Source organism: Cupressus sempervirens, chromosome 3 (assembly GCF_028749045.1).
Source record: "Cupressus sempervirens isolate cs-2001-9-10 chromosome 3, ASM2874904v1, whole genome shotgun sequence".
Classification (NCBI taxonomy): domain Eukaryota; kingdom Viridiplantae; phylum Streptophyta; class Pinopsida; order Cupressales; family Cupressaceae; genus Cupressus; species Cupressus sempervirens.
In genome coordinates this window covers 943,736,315-943,755,461 of record NC_143120.1, presented here as the reverse complement: position 1 = coordinate 943,755,461, position 19,147 = coordinate 943,736,315, and positions in this window count along the sequence as shown.

The following is a 19,147-nucleotide window of genomic DNA, read 5'->3' as shown; positions in this document are numbered from 1 at the left end:
ATATCTTGAGAGATATGTGTAGGTTCAATACATTCTCTATTAGTGATAGATGCATCCTATAATAGTCCCTTATTTAGACTTCATAATCATCTATAGAGTTCAACCAATAATCTTCTATGGTGACATCTACAATGAACTCCTTTCCTATAAATTGTTGGATCATTACTATGTTATCAAAATATGGGTGCGTCACTGGGTAGTCCTCCAAATGATACTTATCCCATTCTACCTCATAGGTGGATATTTCTTGTTTATGTTTCACCTTATTAGTCCCAATAGCGATAGGAAATATCCATATCTTCCTATGTTTCTTGCAAACTCTTTCACATGCAAAAGATAGCTACCTAGAAATCTCCAAGAGTATAATCTTATATGATGGAAAATATGTTATCTTCCTTTGCCGTAGGAGTGGTCTTTCTACTTAGATGTAAGTGAAGGTCTTGTACTCCCACTCATGTCACTCTAGTTGTTGCCTTAGCTGAAAGCCTTTTCACATAATCCCTTTCTACAAATTGGATCATGGCAAAGATTAAGGCACCATGTATTATGCTATACTCTGGGCTCTTATCTAGGAGATTCTTTTGTACCAACTACGAGTACATGATTTGTGACCATACATTGGTATCTTTTAGGCTTACCCTCTTCACCAAACCTAAGTAATTTGTTTTTGTAACTACCAACAAGTACAATATAGAAGAAGTCATGTAGAATCATGGGTTGTTCTACACCAAAATGAGTTTCTCATCCAATGAGATACTTATAATGGTTCCCCAATCAATCATACAGTGCCTAGTTCTAATGATTTCAATAAAGTGCACCATCTGCATCTCTAGATGGCTTGCACCAAGAAGTCCCATCACTCTTCTTAAGAGGACAATATAGTAGCCAATATCAGTGATCATGTAGCCTTGCATCATGTCTACCTTACCATGCCTCTTTTTATGTTGGGCCCTTGTGATCAGATACCTATCTTGTACTATGTCTTTAGTTACTTAATTTTTTTCTCTATACCAGTGGTCTACACTCTCATAGGTGATTTGCTCATATTCATCAAGCTAAGAGAGGTGGAACATCTTTTCCATAATTTTTGGCTGAATATCCAAGACAATTTCTCCAGTTATGTTATTGACCACCTTGATCTCAAGTACATAGTGCTTTGCAAGTGTCCTAATAAATTTTGAGGATTGCACTGACATCAGTTGTGACATTGCATTTACTAAACTACTCTTGATAAGTGCCAAGATCATCTTCGATCTTTCACGGGGCATGTTGTATAGTATAAGGAATTTATTCCAATCTATACATTTGAGTTCTATGAATCTGATCTCAAAATACAAGTCTATGTATCTTGAGATCTTGGGTACATCCCTAGAATTTAAAGGTCATCAATTTAGGTGTCGTCTTTGCTACTATAGAAGATGAAAAATCCATGATACCGTACACAAAAGATAAGCATTAGTATACTATTTTGTGGGGGGTAATATGATGCTTAACAACTTGATGAAACTGGCAAAAACCAACTAGATATTCAAAAAATAATGAAAATTATAATGTGTGCACTTGCACACCTATGCAAGTGAGAAGACTATGCTATGCATGTTTAACGACTTTGTGTTTGTGTTTTAGAGGTGCCAATTATACTTAGTTGTGCACCTACACAGGTGCACTAGGTGTACAACTATACACATGGTGTTGTGTGCTTTTAAATGATTTGATGCATGTTGTTCATGCACATTGGAGGTACATATTTTTTGCACTTGCACACCTACGAGGGTGACCAAGGTGCTTAAATGTACTAAAGTTTTTACCTTTTTTCATGTGCTATAGAGATTTTAGACACTGTGAACCTTTTTGGGTGTGATGGTGGAAATGTTAGGAGAAAGTGGAGAAAACTGAGTGGACCTTAGGGGGTCTGCCCTATTTATAGGTAGGGAGTGTGGAGTAGGCACATTGTGTGCACCTTTTGAGGGTGTACAAGTTTGTAAGATGTGCATGTGCACACTTTGGAGCTTGCCACTAAAATGACTTGTTAGGGAAGTTGTACAACTTATGCCAATGTGAAGATGTGCAAGTGCATAAGTGCAAACTTTTGCATTAGTGAGTTGAGAATTACTTTTCTAGTTGCTAGATTGTAGATGACACTTGCTTTCTTGATGCCTAAACCTAAACCACAGTAGTCCCATTCTCCAAGGCATCTTGGAAGATATCTTACTCTAAGAAGTGGGCTTCATAGACTCACAAGAAAAAAGGGGGTCCCCATTTTCAAAGTAAAAAATGGAGTATGTATTGTGAAGCCACAATAGGTACACCAACTCATTCTTCGCAAAACTACACTTCTTTAGATTTATCAGCAACCTTTCATAACTCAAATTTTCAAACACCTTATGAATTTGCATTATATGCTCCTCCAATGTCTTGCTAAAGATCAAAATATCATCTAGGTAAATAATGACAAACTTACCCAAAAAATGCTTACGTACCTCATTCATGAGCCACATTAAAAAGTGCTCAATACATTAGTTAGCCCAAAAGGCATGACAAACCACTCATATAATCCTTCCCTTATCTTCAAGACAATATTCCAGTCATATCCTTCTCTGATTTGAATCTGATGGTACCTACTCTTTAGATCTATCTATGTAAAATAAACAACTCCACTCAAATGATCCATAATATCATCCATCCTTGGCAATGGAAATCTATACTTGATCATGTGATCTTTTTGATAGTGTGAGAATATATGTACATCCTCGATTATCCATTCTTCTTTGGTGCTAATACCTATTGGTAAAATACATGAACTCAGACTCTCTAAAATCAACCCCTTTTGCAGCAACTAATGGACTTGTATGTTTAACTCTTCACTTTATATTGGTATCATTATGTGCACTGCCTTTTTTGGAAAACTGACTCCTAGAATCAAGTCCATCTGGTGATTGATCTTCCTAGATGATCATAATCCATTAGGCATATTATCAAATATAATATCTAGAAATTCTTCCTATTGAGAAATTTTTGGAAGCATGAATGCTAATGATATTCCTATGAAGGAGTATTGTAGATATGCTACTATGATGAAATGTTACATTTATGACTATGTTATTGATGTCAATGTAGCAGTCTTCTATAGTATCTAATAGAAGAACAATGGAAAGATCAAGTTTGTACATATGACTAATTGACTATTCTAACTATCCAAGGTTATGGGAGATACTTTTGAGTATATAGTATATGTAGTTAACATCAAAAGAAGAAATCAAAAGTTGAGAAGAAGTTATGTAAGTTTTGGTGATGTTTCTTTTGAGATAGAATTTATAGAGGCATGTTCTGGAAAACTTGTTATATCTCTTAGTAGATTTTTTATTCTAAGAATCGAGGTTGAGGATGTAAAGAATAAATTTTGGTGATGACATGGCTAAGTTTTCTCATCATAATATTATGTGTACAAAAAGATATTCAAGTTTCAAGGTGGAAGATTAATGTTATCCATAAGTCTAACATGTTCTTATTGTGGACCTATAATGATTAATTGAGAAGGTCTAACAACTGACTCAAGGATTTTTTTCAAAAATGAGTATAAAGGAAGGACATTTTCCTTTATCAAGTATAGTATGGAATTGTATTGATGCGAAGTGATTGTAAGCAGTAGAGAGAGTTGTATGCAAAGTTGAGTAGAGAAAAGAAAAAGTGAAGGAAACCTCATTGCTAAGGTTTAGGTTCGTTATTTAGATTTGAGGTTCGTTACCTAGTCTACAAGGTTTGATAGTGATTAGTTAGGTTGATAGAAAAAAGAAAAGAAGAACATAATAGTAAATTGCATGTTTGAGCAGTGAGCTCTTCTTGTAGTTGAAATTGCACGTTTAGGCAATGGGGTCTTCTTGCATACATTGTACTACAACTCCTAACAGGGTTGGCACAACTCCTAACAAGGTTGGAATCTCCTAACAGGGATTCAAAGTCTCTTAATAGGGACTCATATGTATTGAATGTTATAATAGACTTCTAATAGGGTCCATCCTCTACTAAGGAATATTTATATTAGTACATCATCTTGTGGGCATCATTTCCACTAGGGTTTTCCCTCTGATCAAGGTTTCCCTAGTTAACGTATCTAGTATAATTGTCTATGTGCATATGTGCATCTTATTATGGTTGCTATTTACTTTGGTTGAATGGTTAATTTTGTTTAAAGAAGATAAATGTTTTGATTGTTAGATAATTGATTGACCCCACCTCCCCTCTCAGTTATCTTGGTGGACTATTGTTTCTAACACATCCAAAAAATCTAGAACTTATGTAGGCACCTCTTCTACTTCTTATTTACCATCTTTTGGAATCATTGAAAACCATATATGCTCATGCCTCATATCCTCTAGGAATTTATTTCCATAAATAAAACACACTTTGGTAGAGGTACATACCTTTTCTTCTTTATCCTTTAATGGCTTCAACTTATGTTTCACTCAATCCTTTGTTAGAGTATATGTATTTTCACAACCATCATGTGCATCATGCTTGTCCAATTTACATGACCTTTCCAAAAACATATAACATATGATAAAATTATAAAGTATACATAATCACAACACAATAAAACTCATAACACCATCATTTGTTAACTAGGGAAATTCTTGCCAAGGGAAATCCCCAATGGGGATGGTACCCAAAAAATGATCCAGTAATCAAAAAGTAAATTGACCTTGATAGGAGTCTATTATATTTGTGCAGTGTATATTTCCTTGTTATAAGAATGGGCCCTATTAGAAGCCTTGACTGTGATAGAATTTGTTATTACAATACGAAGTGCCAGATGAACCCTTTGTTAAAATATGCATATACAAATTTAAAATTATATCAATAGAGATAGATAAAAAAAACCTTATATAGTGTTGATACCTTCAATATCCAATATTTACTTGTAGTTCCTTCTTCAAAACTGATCATACCATTGTAGTTCTCTATATTGGCATCAAATTTCTATCTATGTTGATCACATGAAGTGTGCGTACAAACATCAAATCATTTCAATAAAATGCCACACTTTGCTAAAAAAATGTTTTACCTTTATCAAAAAAGTTTTCATCCTATCAACCTTATTGCTTGATACTTTGCTAAATCTTTGAATATTATTTTTCCACATATGGATTAACATCTAGTATGTCTTCCTAGCATTGTCAAGTAATTATTTTGGAAAATGAAAAAGATTCCTTAACCAAAATACTATTATAATGAAGTTTTGTGTGTTTTTTCCTGTTTAATTATACTTAGTAAATCAGACATAACTCCTTTAATATGTAATAAAATATTAAGTTCTTTACCTATGTATCATATGGATTCCGTACTACCTTCCTATAAGAGCACACATTCTAAATTGCCCCTAGACTTGGACAATTTTTTGAATTTTATTCCTTTAGACTTCACCAAAGATTATGCCATCTTGAAGTAGACTATGTGTTTCCATAAATGAAAACACTAATACATCACCTTAGCCAAATTTCCAATGGACCTTATCCTTGTTAGAAGATTACAAGAACATTTTCAAGTACCACCTGGTTAAGGGATTTAACAATAACATGTGAGACTCTTGTCTAGTTAGGAGCAGCCTAGTTAAAATACTTTGGAATACAAACTAATGTGTCACTCTATTAAGGGATTTAAATACAAATAACTTGTCAAATCTTACCCTCAACGAGACTTGTTGTTGTAGGGATTATAGAATAACAGATATTTTGATCTAAACAAAGTATCTCCTTATATTTAGCTAGATATAGATCACTTGGATATGTTTAGAGTTGTCTTGACATTTCTCTACCCTCCCTTGGCTTTGCAACTTAGACATGGTTTTTGTGTGTTTTTCTCTTTTGGCTACAACACACTTCTTCATTGTGTTGATCAATATATAAGCTCTCCTCAACACACCATCTTCTCACACACTATTCCTGCCTCTTCTTCATTGACCTTCTCTTCTCAAGATTACATTTAAAATAGCTCTATGGCCTCTTTCTCTTATACTCTAAAATCTAAATTATTCTTTTAGAATACAATTATTTTATATCATCTTCACATGATTTTTTAGAAACCCTAACTGAAGAATTCAAATTTTAATTCTCTGACCAATGTCTATTTTGTACCTTTGTCTTTATTTTGCATCATTCTTGTTAGATGTACCTTGTACAAATAGAAGTCATCAATGTTCTATAACTTTGATAGCTTTCTTTATTGGAAATAATTCAAATTTTATTTCTTTAAATTTTCCTTTATGTGACAATACTATTACCATTAAATACATAGTTAAGTGTGATCTGCCTACTTCATGACATGCCAGTCACAAGCATCTTTCCTTTTCACTTCCATCCCCTTGGCACCCCTTACTGTTTCTTTGCAATGGAAAGTCATACCAAACTATCTTATTTCTTACATAATACTTTACAACCATCTATACTTAGCATGATCTTGTAAAAGTATAATTTCTCCTTTTATTACCTCTACTTGGAATATCCTTCTTACTTCTTTGGTCATACTTATGAACTAGAGTCACACTTATGTGCTCATAATGCTTCACTGATCATGGCATCATACCAGTCTATGTTCTTGTCTTGACCTTAACATTGATGAAAACCAAATCATAATTTCTCACACTAGTACCTCTACTAGTTCTGTCCCTTGGACTTTTTCACACTTATGCCAATAATCTCCCCCTTTGGCATTGATGACAACACTTACCCATATCTCTTATGACTAATTTATACTTATCATACAATATCATGAAATTACCTTTTTTTCTTCTTATTCAACATCTCCTCCTAAGATGATGTCTCATGTTGTAAGTTGTCTTACTTGCTTCTTATCATCAGCTAACTCCCCCCTTTGACTTCCTTTCTCATTCATACCTTCATTTTTTTCTTTGTGTTGATTCTTCCATCTCTTCTACTCTTTTATTCTCCCTATTGCTTCTTTTCTTCTCACATGTCTTCTTCTTCATTGACTCCTCATGCTTCTTCTTCTTCCTCTTCTTAGGCTCCTCATGCTTCTTCTCCCCTTTGACATTAATGATAAAGATATGCATCATGCCCTATGAACAATCCCCCTATGGAGTAGCCCCAATTATTCACCAATCCACACTATGATTAGTAATTTATAGATTCATGGATTGATGCCTATCCCTATTGATTTATTTTAGGCTTGATGGGGTAGTACCCCTAACTTTCCTCTAAGATACTCAAATTTATCCTTTTGAGGAGGTTTTGTGAATATAGTGGCTAGTTTTTCTTTGGTTAGTATATATTCCAACCTTACATCTTTCTCTAGTATTTTCTCTCCTAGGAAATGACATTTGATAGATATGTGCTTTGGTTTTAAGTGCATAACCAAATTATTTTAAATATTTATTGTACTTGTGTTATGATAATTGATAACCATCGGTTCCTCTATCTCTCCTGAATTCCTTCAAGTATTTCTTTAATCTAAACACCTTGAGTTTAGTTCACTACTACATCTATTTACTTTGCTTCTATTGTTGACTATGATATGTAGTTCTGCTTCTTATTAGTCCATGCCACAAGTCTTCCACCAAAATTGAATGCACAACCTAATGTTATCTTTCTATCATCTATGTTCCCTTCCTTATCAACATTAGTGAAGATACTAAGATCAAATTTTCCTTTGCAAGGATACCACAAACCATAATCTTCAGTACCCTTTAGATACTTGAAGACCCTCTCTCACAGAGACCATGCATGATTTCTTTGGATTGGCTGAGAATCTAGTCACTATCCCAACAATTTCTACAATGTTTGGCCTACTATGCACCATATACTATAGCTTATCAATCATAGATCAATAAAGAGTCTTATTCATTGTGGGTACGGTATTTTTTAGTGGTGAATATTTGTAATTTTGCAAAAAAAATAAAAATTTGCTAGTAATTTGGCTAATAATTTCAGATTTAAAGCAACCTAAATCACCACATTTTTATTAAATTTAGTTCTAAAATATTTAAAATCACTCAATAATTTATTTTATTAAAAATGTTAAACTCAAAGATTTGTTGCTATATTCGATACGTGATTAGATTTGATTCACCTAAATATTATATATTATCAAATAAATTAAAAATAATTTACCAATAATTATCATAATTATTAGTTACTTTAGGGATGTATTACCAATATTTAGTTTTCACTATTGATTTAAAATATAATGTAATTATCCTCATGATTTCCATGAGATAAAACATGTTCAATTTTGATTTGTAATATTCCATGACAATTAGTGAACTTCCTATTATTATTGAGATTCACTAATATTTTCTACTAAAAAATTGTGATTCCAAAAGAATCACCAACGTAAATAATATTTAAAATTTAAAAAATTGAGAGATTGGTCATTAAAGGTAATATGGTTTTTCAAAATAATGAACGATTCACCAATAATTTATATCTTTTTATGGAAGGGGGTTTATTAAATTTTACCCTGATTGTGGGGCTCTCATCTTTTTTTGATAATATACAACCTATCATTATTAGAGTGCCTACCAGTTTAGCCTCTTCTAGACCAAATATTTTCAAAAATTATTTCACATAATTTGGTTGTCCAGTGAAGATTCATCCCTTTAGCTTAGACACTTTTAATCCAATGAATACTTATCCCTTTAACTAGGACACTTATAATCCAAAGAAGAAGTTGATTTCTCCATTCATGGACATCTCAAACTAGACTTCTTAATGGCTTCCACAAATTGCGTGCTCATTTTGTCATCTCCTACAAATATGATGTCATCCACAATATTTCTATAAAAAAAAAAAAACACTTCTTTCTCCTTTTTCAGGTAGATGTTGATATTATCATAGATTCTTACAAATCCAATATTTATTAAGTATGAGTGTAGTCTCTCATACCAAGTTCTCAGTGCCTTCTTTAGTCCATTCAAAACTTCTAAGTCTAAACGCTTGATTGTTCCCTTCTTTAGTCTCAAACCCTTCTAGTTGTTCTATGTATACCTCTTCCTCTAGTACTACATTTAGGAATGTGGATTTCCTATCTAGTTGGTATACTTTGAGGCTCTTGTATGTTGTAAAAGCTAGGAGCATCTGGACTCCTCTACTCTTTCTATTGCTGCAAAGTTTTCTCCATAGTCAATGTTTTCCTCTTATACATACTCTTTACAGAAAAGTCTAGCCTTATTTATGACCACTTCTCCATCTTTTTTCATTTTGTTTCTAAATACCATTTTGTATCGATGACATTCTTGTCCTTAGGTTGGGTTACCAAGGTCCATGTATCATTTTGCACCATCTAGATAATTTCTTTTTCCATGGCCTTTTTCCAGTCTTCATCCATTAGATCTTCTTTTATGACTTTGGATTCTATATGTGAGAGAAGACAAACTATCTCTCTCACCTTCCTTCTAGTAATCTCTCTAACATCCTTATCTTTGATGATATGATCTACTAAGTTCTCTCTCTTGACATGCATAGTGAGTTTTAGTTCTTTATTCTTCAAGATGCATTACTTTTTCCTATATAGGCACGTTCTCTTGTTCTTCCTCTATGGTTGCATGTGTTTATAACTATTTTAATGAAGTGTATATGAACTAATTGTAATTATTGGTAGTGAGCTAGTATTTCTCACAGGATTCGTGAATGGCTTAACCACCTCCAGTGGTTCTATAAGACTATTGGTTGTATTGAGCATTGACATGTCAATCTTTTTGGTGCAATGATAACCCTAGTCTTTCTAACAATTGGAATCAAAGCTTGGTCATAGGTTCAAATCTCATAGGCCATGGTGAGTGACACTAGGAGGGGGATTATTGGTAGTGGGCAAGTGTCCCTTGTAGTATTAGTGGCATGGTTTTACTACCTCGTGTGGTTCTATAAGACTATTGGTTGTGTCAGACATTGACATGTCAATCTTTCAGTCCAACAACTCTTTCCTTTCTAATGGTAATCTTCTGGCTCATTCTTTCTTTCTTCTTCATTATTCTTAGAGAACTCATATACCTTCACACTGGAAGATTCTACAATTTTTTTCCTAAATGTTAAAACACTAGTGTACCTTGCTCTTTATAGAGTATCCCGTAAAGATACCTTCATCACTTTTTGGCTCAAACTTTCCTTGATATTTGTCCCTCTTTATGTAGCATTTTCTTCCAAATACTTTGAAGTAACTAATTGATGGTGAGTTTACAAACCATACCTCATAGGGTATTTTATTTATACTCTGATTCATCTCTACCCAATTTCAAGTGTACACAATTGTGCATAAAACTTCTCTCCAATAGATTTGTGCAATATTTTTTTCAATCATCAATGTTCTGGTACAATCTATGATTATTCTATTTCTTCTCTTTGTAACAACATTTTGTTGTGGTGTCCTAAGAGTTGACATCTTCTTATTAATCCCTTCTTCTTTCCAATAGCTCTTAAATTCCTATGAGGTGAACTCACCTCCCTAGTATGATCTTAGGAACTTTAACACCTTACTAGTCTCCCTCTCTACCTTGGTTTGGTAGGCTTTGAACATTTGAAAATCCTCTTATTTTTCCTTTAGATAAATATTAATTCCACATCATTATAGAAAAAACATCAATGGACAACATATAATACCTATTACTAGATACACTTTTAGTCCTCATAGGACCACACAAGTCAGAATTCACTAACTCTAAAATCTATTTAGAAGTTAATGACATACTACAAAAAGTAGAACTAGCCAACATACCTAGTTGACAATATTGACACATGACATTATTAAGTTTATTCATTGGAGGAAAGCCTCTTACACATTTCTTCCTTCCTATCTTGACAATACTTTCAAAATTTACATCATATAGCCTTTATTTCAAGTCGTTATGATGAGTTGTGATAAGGTTTTGAATCCCTCAAAGTTAGGTGTTCAATTTTAGCCTTTTTTCACTTTGAGTAAAGTTTTCCTAGTTGATCCAAATGAAGATATTTCTTCTTCACTATGTTATATAGGTCAAATACTTTTTATGTTTCATATTTTAACTCTTTAGGAATCTATTTTATTAATAAAAGAAGAAGATTGAAAAGAAATTTAATAAGATTTGATGCTTTTAGATTTACAAAATTAGTGGAAGCCTTGATCATGATACTGTTATTCTCAATCCATGATAGATAAGACTAAACCAATCCCACCCTACATTTTTAACTTAAAATACTTTCACCATGCCACTTTGGAGCTCTTCATGAATCTAATTTCCTACTTCTCTAAGCCCATTTGAAATACAATTTCCAAAAGATAAAATTGTGTCCTTACTTTCTCCATATTATAGATTCTTGAGTTTCAAGTTCTCATGTATTTATTTAATAGGGTCCTCAACATGATCCCAATTGCAACATGTATTGAATGTTTCCACTTTCATTTGGTACTTTTTTGTTGGTCATTTGGACTAAAATTATAGATAATTTAAATCATTTTTATTAAATGTTTAGTGGTTGATTCAAAATATTTTCACCTTTATATATAGGCTTGCTAGATATCAAGCACCAAGATGAGCTTTTGAAATTTTATTGGGAAGGCAAGCCATCATTTTTTTATCTTCATTTGTGGATAGAAATAATCATATGGGACATATTTAGAGGTTGATTTTCTTTTGATCTTTATGTTGTCACTATGCATAATTTGATTATATCTGTAAGAGACATGGACTCCACCAAAAGGAAAATGGGCATTGATAGATTAAACATATAGAAAAATGTGGTATACATAATAAAAATGTAAGTTAATGTGGCATTATTAATTTGTAAAGTGTGGGGTGTTAAAATCAGGATATAAATAAAAGTATAAGGGATTTTTTTAAAAAAAATTTAAAGGGGGAATCACATGATATTGTACTAAAGCATATATTCACATAACTCTTAGGATACATCAAAATAGGTCATGTCACTAGGGAGCTACTCTTGTCTTTTATAGGGAAGACATTGTCATCAAGGCCGATTTGGGCATTTTGACTTAAGGCATTGCTATTAAGCATGAGAGCCTAGTCAAAGCGATTAGCAATGAAATTTTGTATGTAGAAGCAAGAAAAGGAATTCAATGCATGGGTATTAAATGTGTACATGCACCAAATATGCAAAATGGGTGATGAACATGAGATCACTTTAAGTGAGTATAAGCTAGATAATTTGAAACACATAAGTCAAGGTTGATCTAGCTAAGGCTTGGGACCTTGATTCTTAATGGTGCCTTCTAAAAAATTAGGAACCATTAATTTGACATCAATGCATTGAGTCCTAACTGTACAAAATTTATTTCTTGACTAGGCATTATTGGTATAAGTGTTAGAAATAGGGATTATTGAGAGGGGGGTGAATTAGTAATCTACAAACTTTAGTTGCCAACTGGATATTATTTCTTACTTTAAACCATGCATAACAAATCAATAAATTAATGTTGAGCAATAACAATAACAATGCATAGAGATAACTCATAACACCATTTTTTTTTACTAGGGAAACCCTAGCCAAGGGAAAACCCCGGTGGGGATGATACCCACTAGATAATATATTGATATATAAGCTCCTTGTTAGAGGATGGACTTTGTTAGGAGTCAACGAGAAAATTCAATATAAGGAGTCCCTATTAGGATACTCTGAATCCCTATTAGGAGATTCTAGCAGTAGATGCAAGGTGAGCTCACTGCCCAAACATGCACTTCCAATTACAAGAAGAGCTCACTACCCAAACAAGTAATCAAACTTCTGTAATATAGGTACTGTAACTTCTTCCTTGATTGATCACTAATCTTTAGCTTGATCTTGGATCAAAAAATAGCTTTCACAAAACTTTGCATATATCACTCTTACAAAAGTTCACATACAATTTCTCAACATCACATTTACATGATAGCACGCTTGAAACACAATTCTCATCACAAGATGTCCTTTGCGTAAATACCATGCCTTTATAAAAATTTATTCTAGGTTGGCTAAGACCATAATATACTTTTCCAACTTAGAGTAAACATCTAGAATGTCAAACCTAATTGGATAAGTAATTATTTTGCAAACAAAATAATAATTTCCTTCAATTCATTGTCCTATTTCACTAAAACATGATTATCTTTGTTCCATATAGTCTGTGCTGACTTCCAAGATTATACATGTCATCACCAACATCTATACTATCTTGATCTAACTTCACTAGTCATAATATGGCATTAGCAACAAGTTATAAACAAAACAACACACTATTGTATACCAAATTCTATACTTAGACAATTTTCTAGTTACCAAACACTAAGTATCTTTATTTCCAATGTTTCTTGTAAGCATGTACATCATGTGTTTCCATAAATGAAAATAATTACATATTTTCTTTAGCCAATTGTCAAAAATCTCCCCCTTTGGCATTGATGGCAACAATATAGGGAAAATTGGCTAAGTAGCAAAAACTACATCTGTTACAATTTATCCATCTTTACATATGCTCCCCCTTACGAAATACTTTACAATCCTTTTTACCTATTGTATCTCTCCCCTTTAAATATACTTCTCCTCTTAACAATCTTAACAATTTTCATGTGTACTTCTCCCCCTTTGACATCAATGACAAAGGTCAAAATGTCAAAATCTGTCCAAAACTGTCAAAAATGTTGTCCTTCTACTTAAGCTGGTAGAATCTTCATGAAATCATCAAAATTTTCCTTAAGACTTCCCATACCTTTAGTCTATGTCTCCTTGGTGGATTTAGCAGAGGCAAGAATTGCACAAAAAACATATGATGCAATCTCAACTGCATCAAGATTTGAATACAAAAAGTTAGAATAGGTGTCCTTGGCCTTGAAACATTCCTGCACTTGTTTCTCAACAAAAGATATTTTCAGAGCAATAGACTCTCTGAAATATGATATCCTCTTCAAAAAAATTTCCTTCTGAAGTTCCAATTTCTTGGTATCATTATGAATATTGGCCACTTGTCCTTCAAAATCATCAACTTTACAAGATGAATGTGTTGACGTTACATTCATGTTTGTTATTAGTGACAAACATTTATTTAGATTGTAAGTATCTACCAAGCATATTGTATAGGTAACAAAGTTAACCAAGCATTTTAGTCTCTACTGAGTTCTATAGTTGCTACCAAATCCAAAAGACAATATTCAGTTTGTGCCGAGAAATTTCTACCATAATGGTGATCAGCTATGTAAATTGAGCTTCATATTGTTTACCAAGTTCCTTAGTGCAAATTGAGTTATGCAGTGCTTACTAAGTTTGCGATTACAACAATGTGAATCCATAGTTAATTAAGTCACTTAGTGTGAATCAAGTGATTTAGTTTATACCAAGCTTGTAGTGATAGCATTTACCAAGCCATGTAGTATGAATCAAGTGATTCAATTTATATGTCGAGTTTCATAGTATTCACCAAGTCACCAATGCAGATCTAGTTTAGACTACTTAGAAAGTGACTAGTATGGACCAAGCTTCTATGTCTATCAAATGCATGATGATGTCAGGTATTGACTATGGATGTCAAGTATCAGAACCTCACCAAGCTAGTCTTCAGAACTTGAGTTCCTACAGTTTGGGCTGACTCTGTGTATTTTGTGTAAACTTGTATTGTAGCCGACTTTGTCAATTTATAGTTTGGATTGTTATATATGTAATGTATTGTACCACTTCTAATGTAATGTGTAGTAGTATGTAACAAGCAGAACAGAGCAGAAGAGTGAAATACAAGGCTACAAGTAGTATAAGGAGCAACAAAGATTTATATATCACTACAAGGTGATCATTACACTCAACGGTATCTCATTCAGTAAACCAAGTTGCAGATTAGAGATCAGTCACTATTTCATCCTAATAGGTGTATTAGTTAAATCCTTTCACAAGGTAGACTTAACAGTCTTTTGTAAATCATTTTGCAAGGTGGATCTAGTAGTCCTTATAGCTCCTAACAAGGTAGATCATCACAAATGATCATTATAAGCCTTAACAAGCCAACTTTATACTATAGTACTAAAGCTTGTGGGTATCATCCCTACCCTAGTTTTACTTTCTATTTGGAAGGTTTTTGGGTCACCAAAATTGTGTGTCAAAATGTTTTGAATGCTTGATTTTTTTTAGTTTCTCATGCATGCAATTAGATCATAATACACATGAAGGATTAATTGGTAAACAAAGAGTAAAATTTGATTAGTTACCAATTCACCCCTCCCCTATTAGTAACTTATCCTATCATATATATATTTTCAATATAATGTTGAATTTGGCTAGACAGAGCCTCTAGCTCACTCATCTTACCTCAAATTCGATTGCCAATGTCTTTAGTCAATTTAATTGATAAAGTACACTTAATGTACAATGTCTTACCATCCTTTTGACACTTCTAAACTTCCTTGATACAACCATCAAGATTAACCAAATCATTCTTAATGTTCTAACAAATGGTGCTAAACAAGTTAGCATCATGTGAAATCTATGCCTTTTCTTTTAAAACATTCAATAAGTTAGTAAATTCTTCATCAAATGGTTTCAACATTGCCTATGCCCTCTATTCTGGATCTACTTTTATGTGTTGTACTACCATAGTACTATGTAATCTATCAGTAGATTACAAGCTTTGACAAGGATGAGATCAAATTAGTTTTATCATCATCATCAGATGCTAAGCTGGCAAGTGAAAGTGGAGTAGATGAACTAGAAGGTTTAGTGTCATCCTCCCTTTGCTTCTTGGCTGTGTCTTTTACTCTCCTCTCTTCTTCTTCTTTCTTTTCTTTTTCTTTTCTTTCATTTTCTCTCCTTTCTTCCTCTGTTTTCTTTCTTATTTCTTCTTATGTTATTCTTTTCTTTTCCTCCTCTTCCTTTATTTTCTTCTCATCCTCAAGCAATTTCTACTTGGCCTCTTCCACTTTCTTCATTTCTTCTTCATGTAACCTCTTTTCTTCTTTGATTAGTCTCAAATTGTCTTTAGTATTCTTGGTATTAAGTTCAGAACCTTCAAATGGATTAGTATCATCAATGCTAATAGTAACATTGGTATGACCTATCTGCATAGTGTCATCACTCACTAACACTTTTGAGGCTTTGGGTGGTGGTGGAGATGTTGTCTTTGATTCTATGAAAATTTGGTTTATTATTGTTGTAGTCTCACTTCTTAATTTATCTTTCTCACCCACCATAAATAGAAATGGTCTTACTTTATTTCTCAAGTAAGGTGCAAGATTATTCAACAATCTCTTAATTTCTTCTTTGAAATCAATCTTGCGAATAGTTCTTAGCATAGACTTCCAAATTTCTAAATCATCTTCTCTTGCAAGTGCCTTCTTCTCAATAAGTTTGTCATAGACTTTCTAGTTCACTATTCCCTCAATATCTTTCAATTTTAGATTTTTTGCTATAATGTATCTCACAATAGAGGTATCAATCTGATCTTTTTCAAAATTGTTTTACAAATCATAAAATTTTTTCATCTAAACAAAGTTACCTTCATTAGCAATAACTGAGTTAATCTTTTCTATCTTTGGATTCCAAGGTTGCCAAGTTTTTCCTACAAATTGCTTTGATGTTGTCACCTTCTCTACTTGCTTGACTTCTTCTTCTTCTTCACCACTAGATTTGACAATTGTCAACAATGTCTTTTGCCTCTTGCCTAGTCTAGTGGCTTGTTGCTTGACCCTTTCTATCTTTGTGGTCACTGATACCACTAATCTCTCATATTTTCTCTTTGACTCACTGGGTTGCACATTTGACACTACTGCATATAGAATTATCTATTCCAAAGATGTCTCTGCAATAGATATTGACAAAGATTGCATGTTTAGCATTCCTTGTTTCATGGTTTGCCTGACTACCTCAGACTCACTCTCAATCATACCGGCCTCTTATAAGGATTTCTGCATGATTGACTCTATCTTCTTGTGTGATGCCTTCTCTAGGGCTCCCTGATGAGTTGACGTGGTAATCTCATCATAAGTTCCAAATTTTTATTCTACTTTATCCTTCTTTGATTTCAACAATAAATCAATATAACTAGCTACATTATCACCACTCAATTCATAACACAAGGGATCAAGATATGTTTCTCAAGGTTCTACTGCTTGAATATAAGTATAATCTCTATCAACCATAATACAAATGTCTTCTTTAAATCTATCTATAATTATAGTTGCAATTCTAAATCTTTATCTCATTTCATTCTGAAATGTCTTCATTATCAAGTTCCCACTATCTAATATCTTATCTGTAGGATATCTTCTACATACTTTTGTGATATTCTCCATTGTACATCTATGTCTACTCATGATATCTGTGACTGATAAATATGGAAATATTTTAATTACATGAAAGAATATGTGATTGATTAGTGACTAAAATCTAAAAACACTATTCTTCATCCTCTCGATCTTTTCTAGGTTCTCAAGTAATTGCTTTCTCAGAATTTCATTGAGGTTAATTTTTTCCTTCTCTACACATATCTTATATGCTACATAGATGAATCTAACTGATAATTCATCAATCTTTGAGCTTGCACATATAAAGTAGGCAATGATTCTACTTAGAAATCTTACATCATCTTGCTTGATGGTGCTGATCACCATAGCCTTTCCATTATACACTACTTTGGTATAACTCTCAACTTTCTTCTTAACCATTTTCTAACCTATAGGTACACTACCTTGTTTACTAAGACCAATTACGTCTTGAATAAGGTCAAAAGAAATATCAATTACATTATCTTGCATCCATAGTTTTCCATCATGTATCCTACTTAATATGATTTGTTTCCATTCATCTGTGTCCAATTCATGGTAGAAATGATATTTCAATAGGTCTAGTTCCTTTAACTATTCAAATCTAGGCTTCACAATCATATCGTGATTGAAAACTAATTCCATATCCTTCTTCATGTATTCACTCCCAATAGATTCAAATTTACTATTTAGATAACTTCCTACATCTTCCAAATATACTACATTATTCAGAGTAATGGATAATGCCGAGTTAGGGTTTCCTTCAGTAGGTTTTACAAAAAAATCTTTAATTTAGGTCTGTCCTCATTCTCAACATTGTGCACTACTGACATATCCATGATTTTATCAAATATGAACTTTATAGATAAAATTTGTTGAAAAACAATAAAATACTTCTTTCTAAAAATAGGGTTTGCTTCAAAATCACCTTGACAAGTTGCTTCTCAGTGCTCTTTACTTTAGATGTATTTGTAATCAAGTGAAAATCAATTCTATACTACATTTATTCCATCAACTTGAACTTGCATTAATTGTGTACTTTGCAAACATGAAAAAGTTGTCAATTACATTTTGTAATCAAATAACTACTCAAGATTATTTATCTATTAAATTGTAGTTCAATCAGATTGATATGATCATGAGATTCATTATAAATGATAAATCATCATTAGATAAATATTCTACATACATACATACATACATATATGTATATCTATATATGTGTGTGTGTGTGTGTGTGTGTATAGATACATAAATACATATATGTAGATATACACACACACACACACACACACACACACACACACACACACACACACACACACACACACACATATATATATATATATATATATATATATATATATATATATATATATATATATATATATATATATATATATATATATATATATACATGCATATATATATGTAGATATACATATATATAGATATACATACATACATATATATACATACATACATATATATACATACATATATATATACATACATATATATATACATATACATATATATATACACATATATATATATATATATATGTATGTATGTATGTATGTATGTATGTATGTATGTATAATACATATGGTTAGTTATATAAAAATATACTAACCAATGATGATTAACTATAGAGACATGTCTCCTCCTTCTCATAGTTATATGAGATGCAAATATGCAATTAGAACACATCAATAACAATGGCAATGATAATTACATTTGCAGAATTCAATCCATGTTACTTAACATGGTATCAGAGCTAAACTTCCAATGTAAGTTGGAACTTATGTCAGCAAGTTTTGATCAATCAAGGTGTGGAACATGCAATGACGACTAGGAGAGATGTTGCTACAAAAGAAATACGAACAGCTTCCATGCCTGGAGAAATAATGCACTGTTCACAAGGGG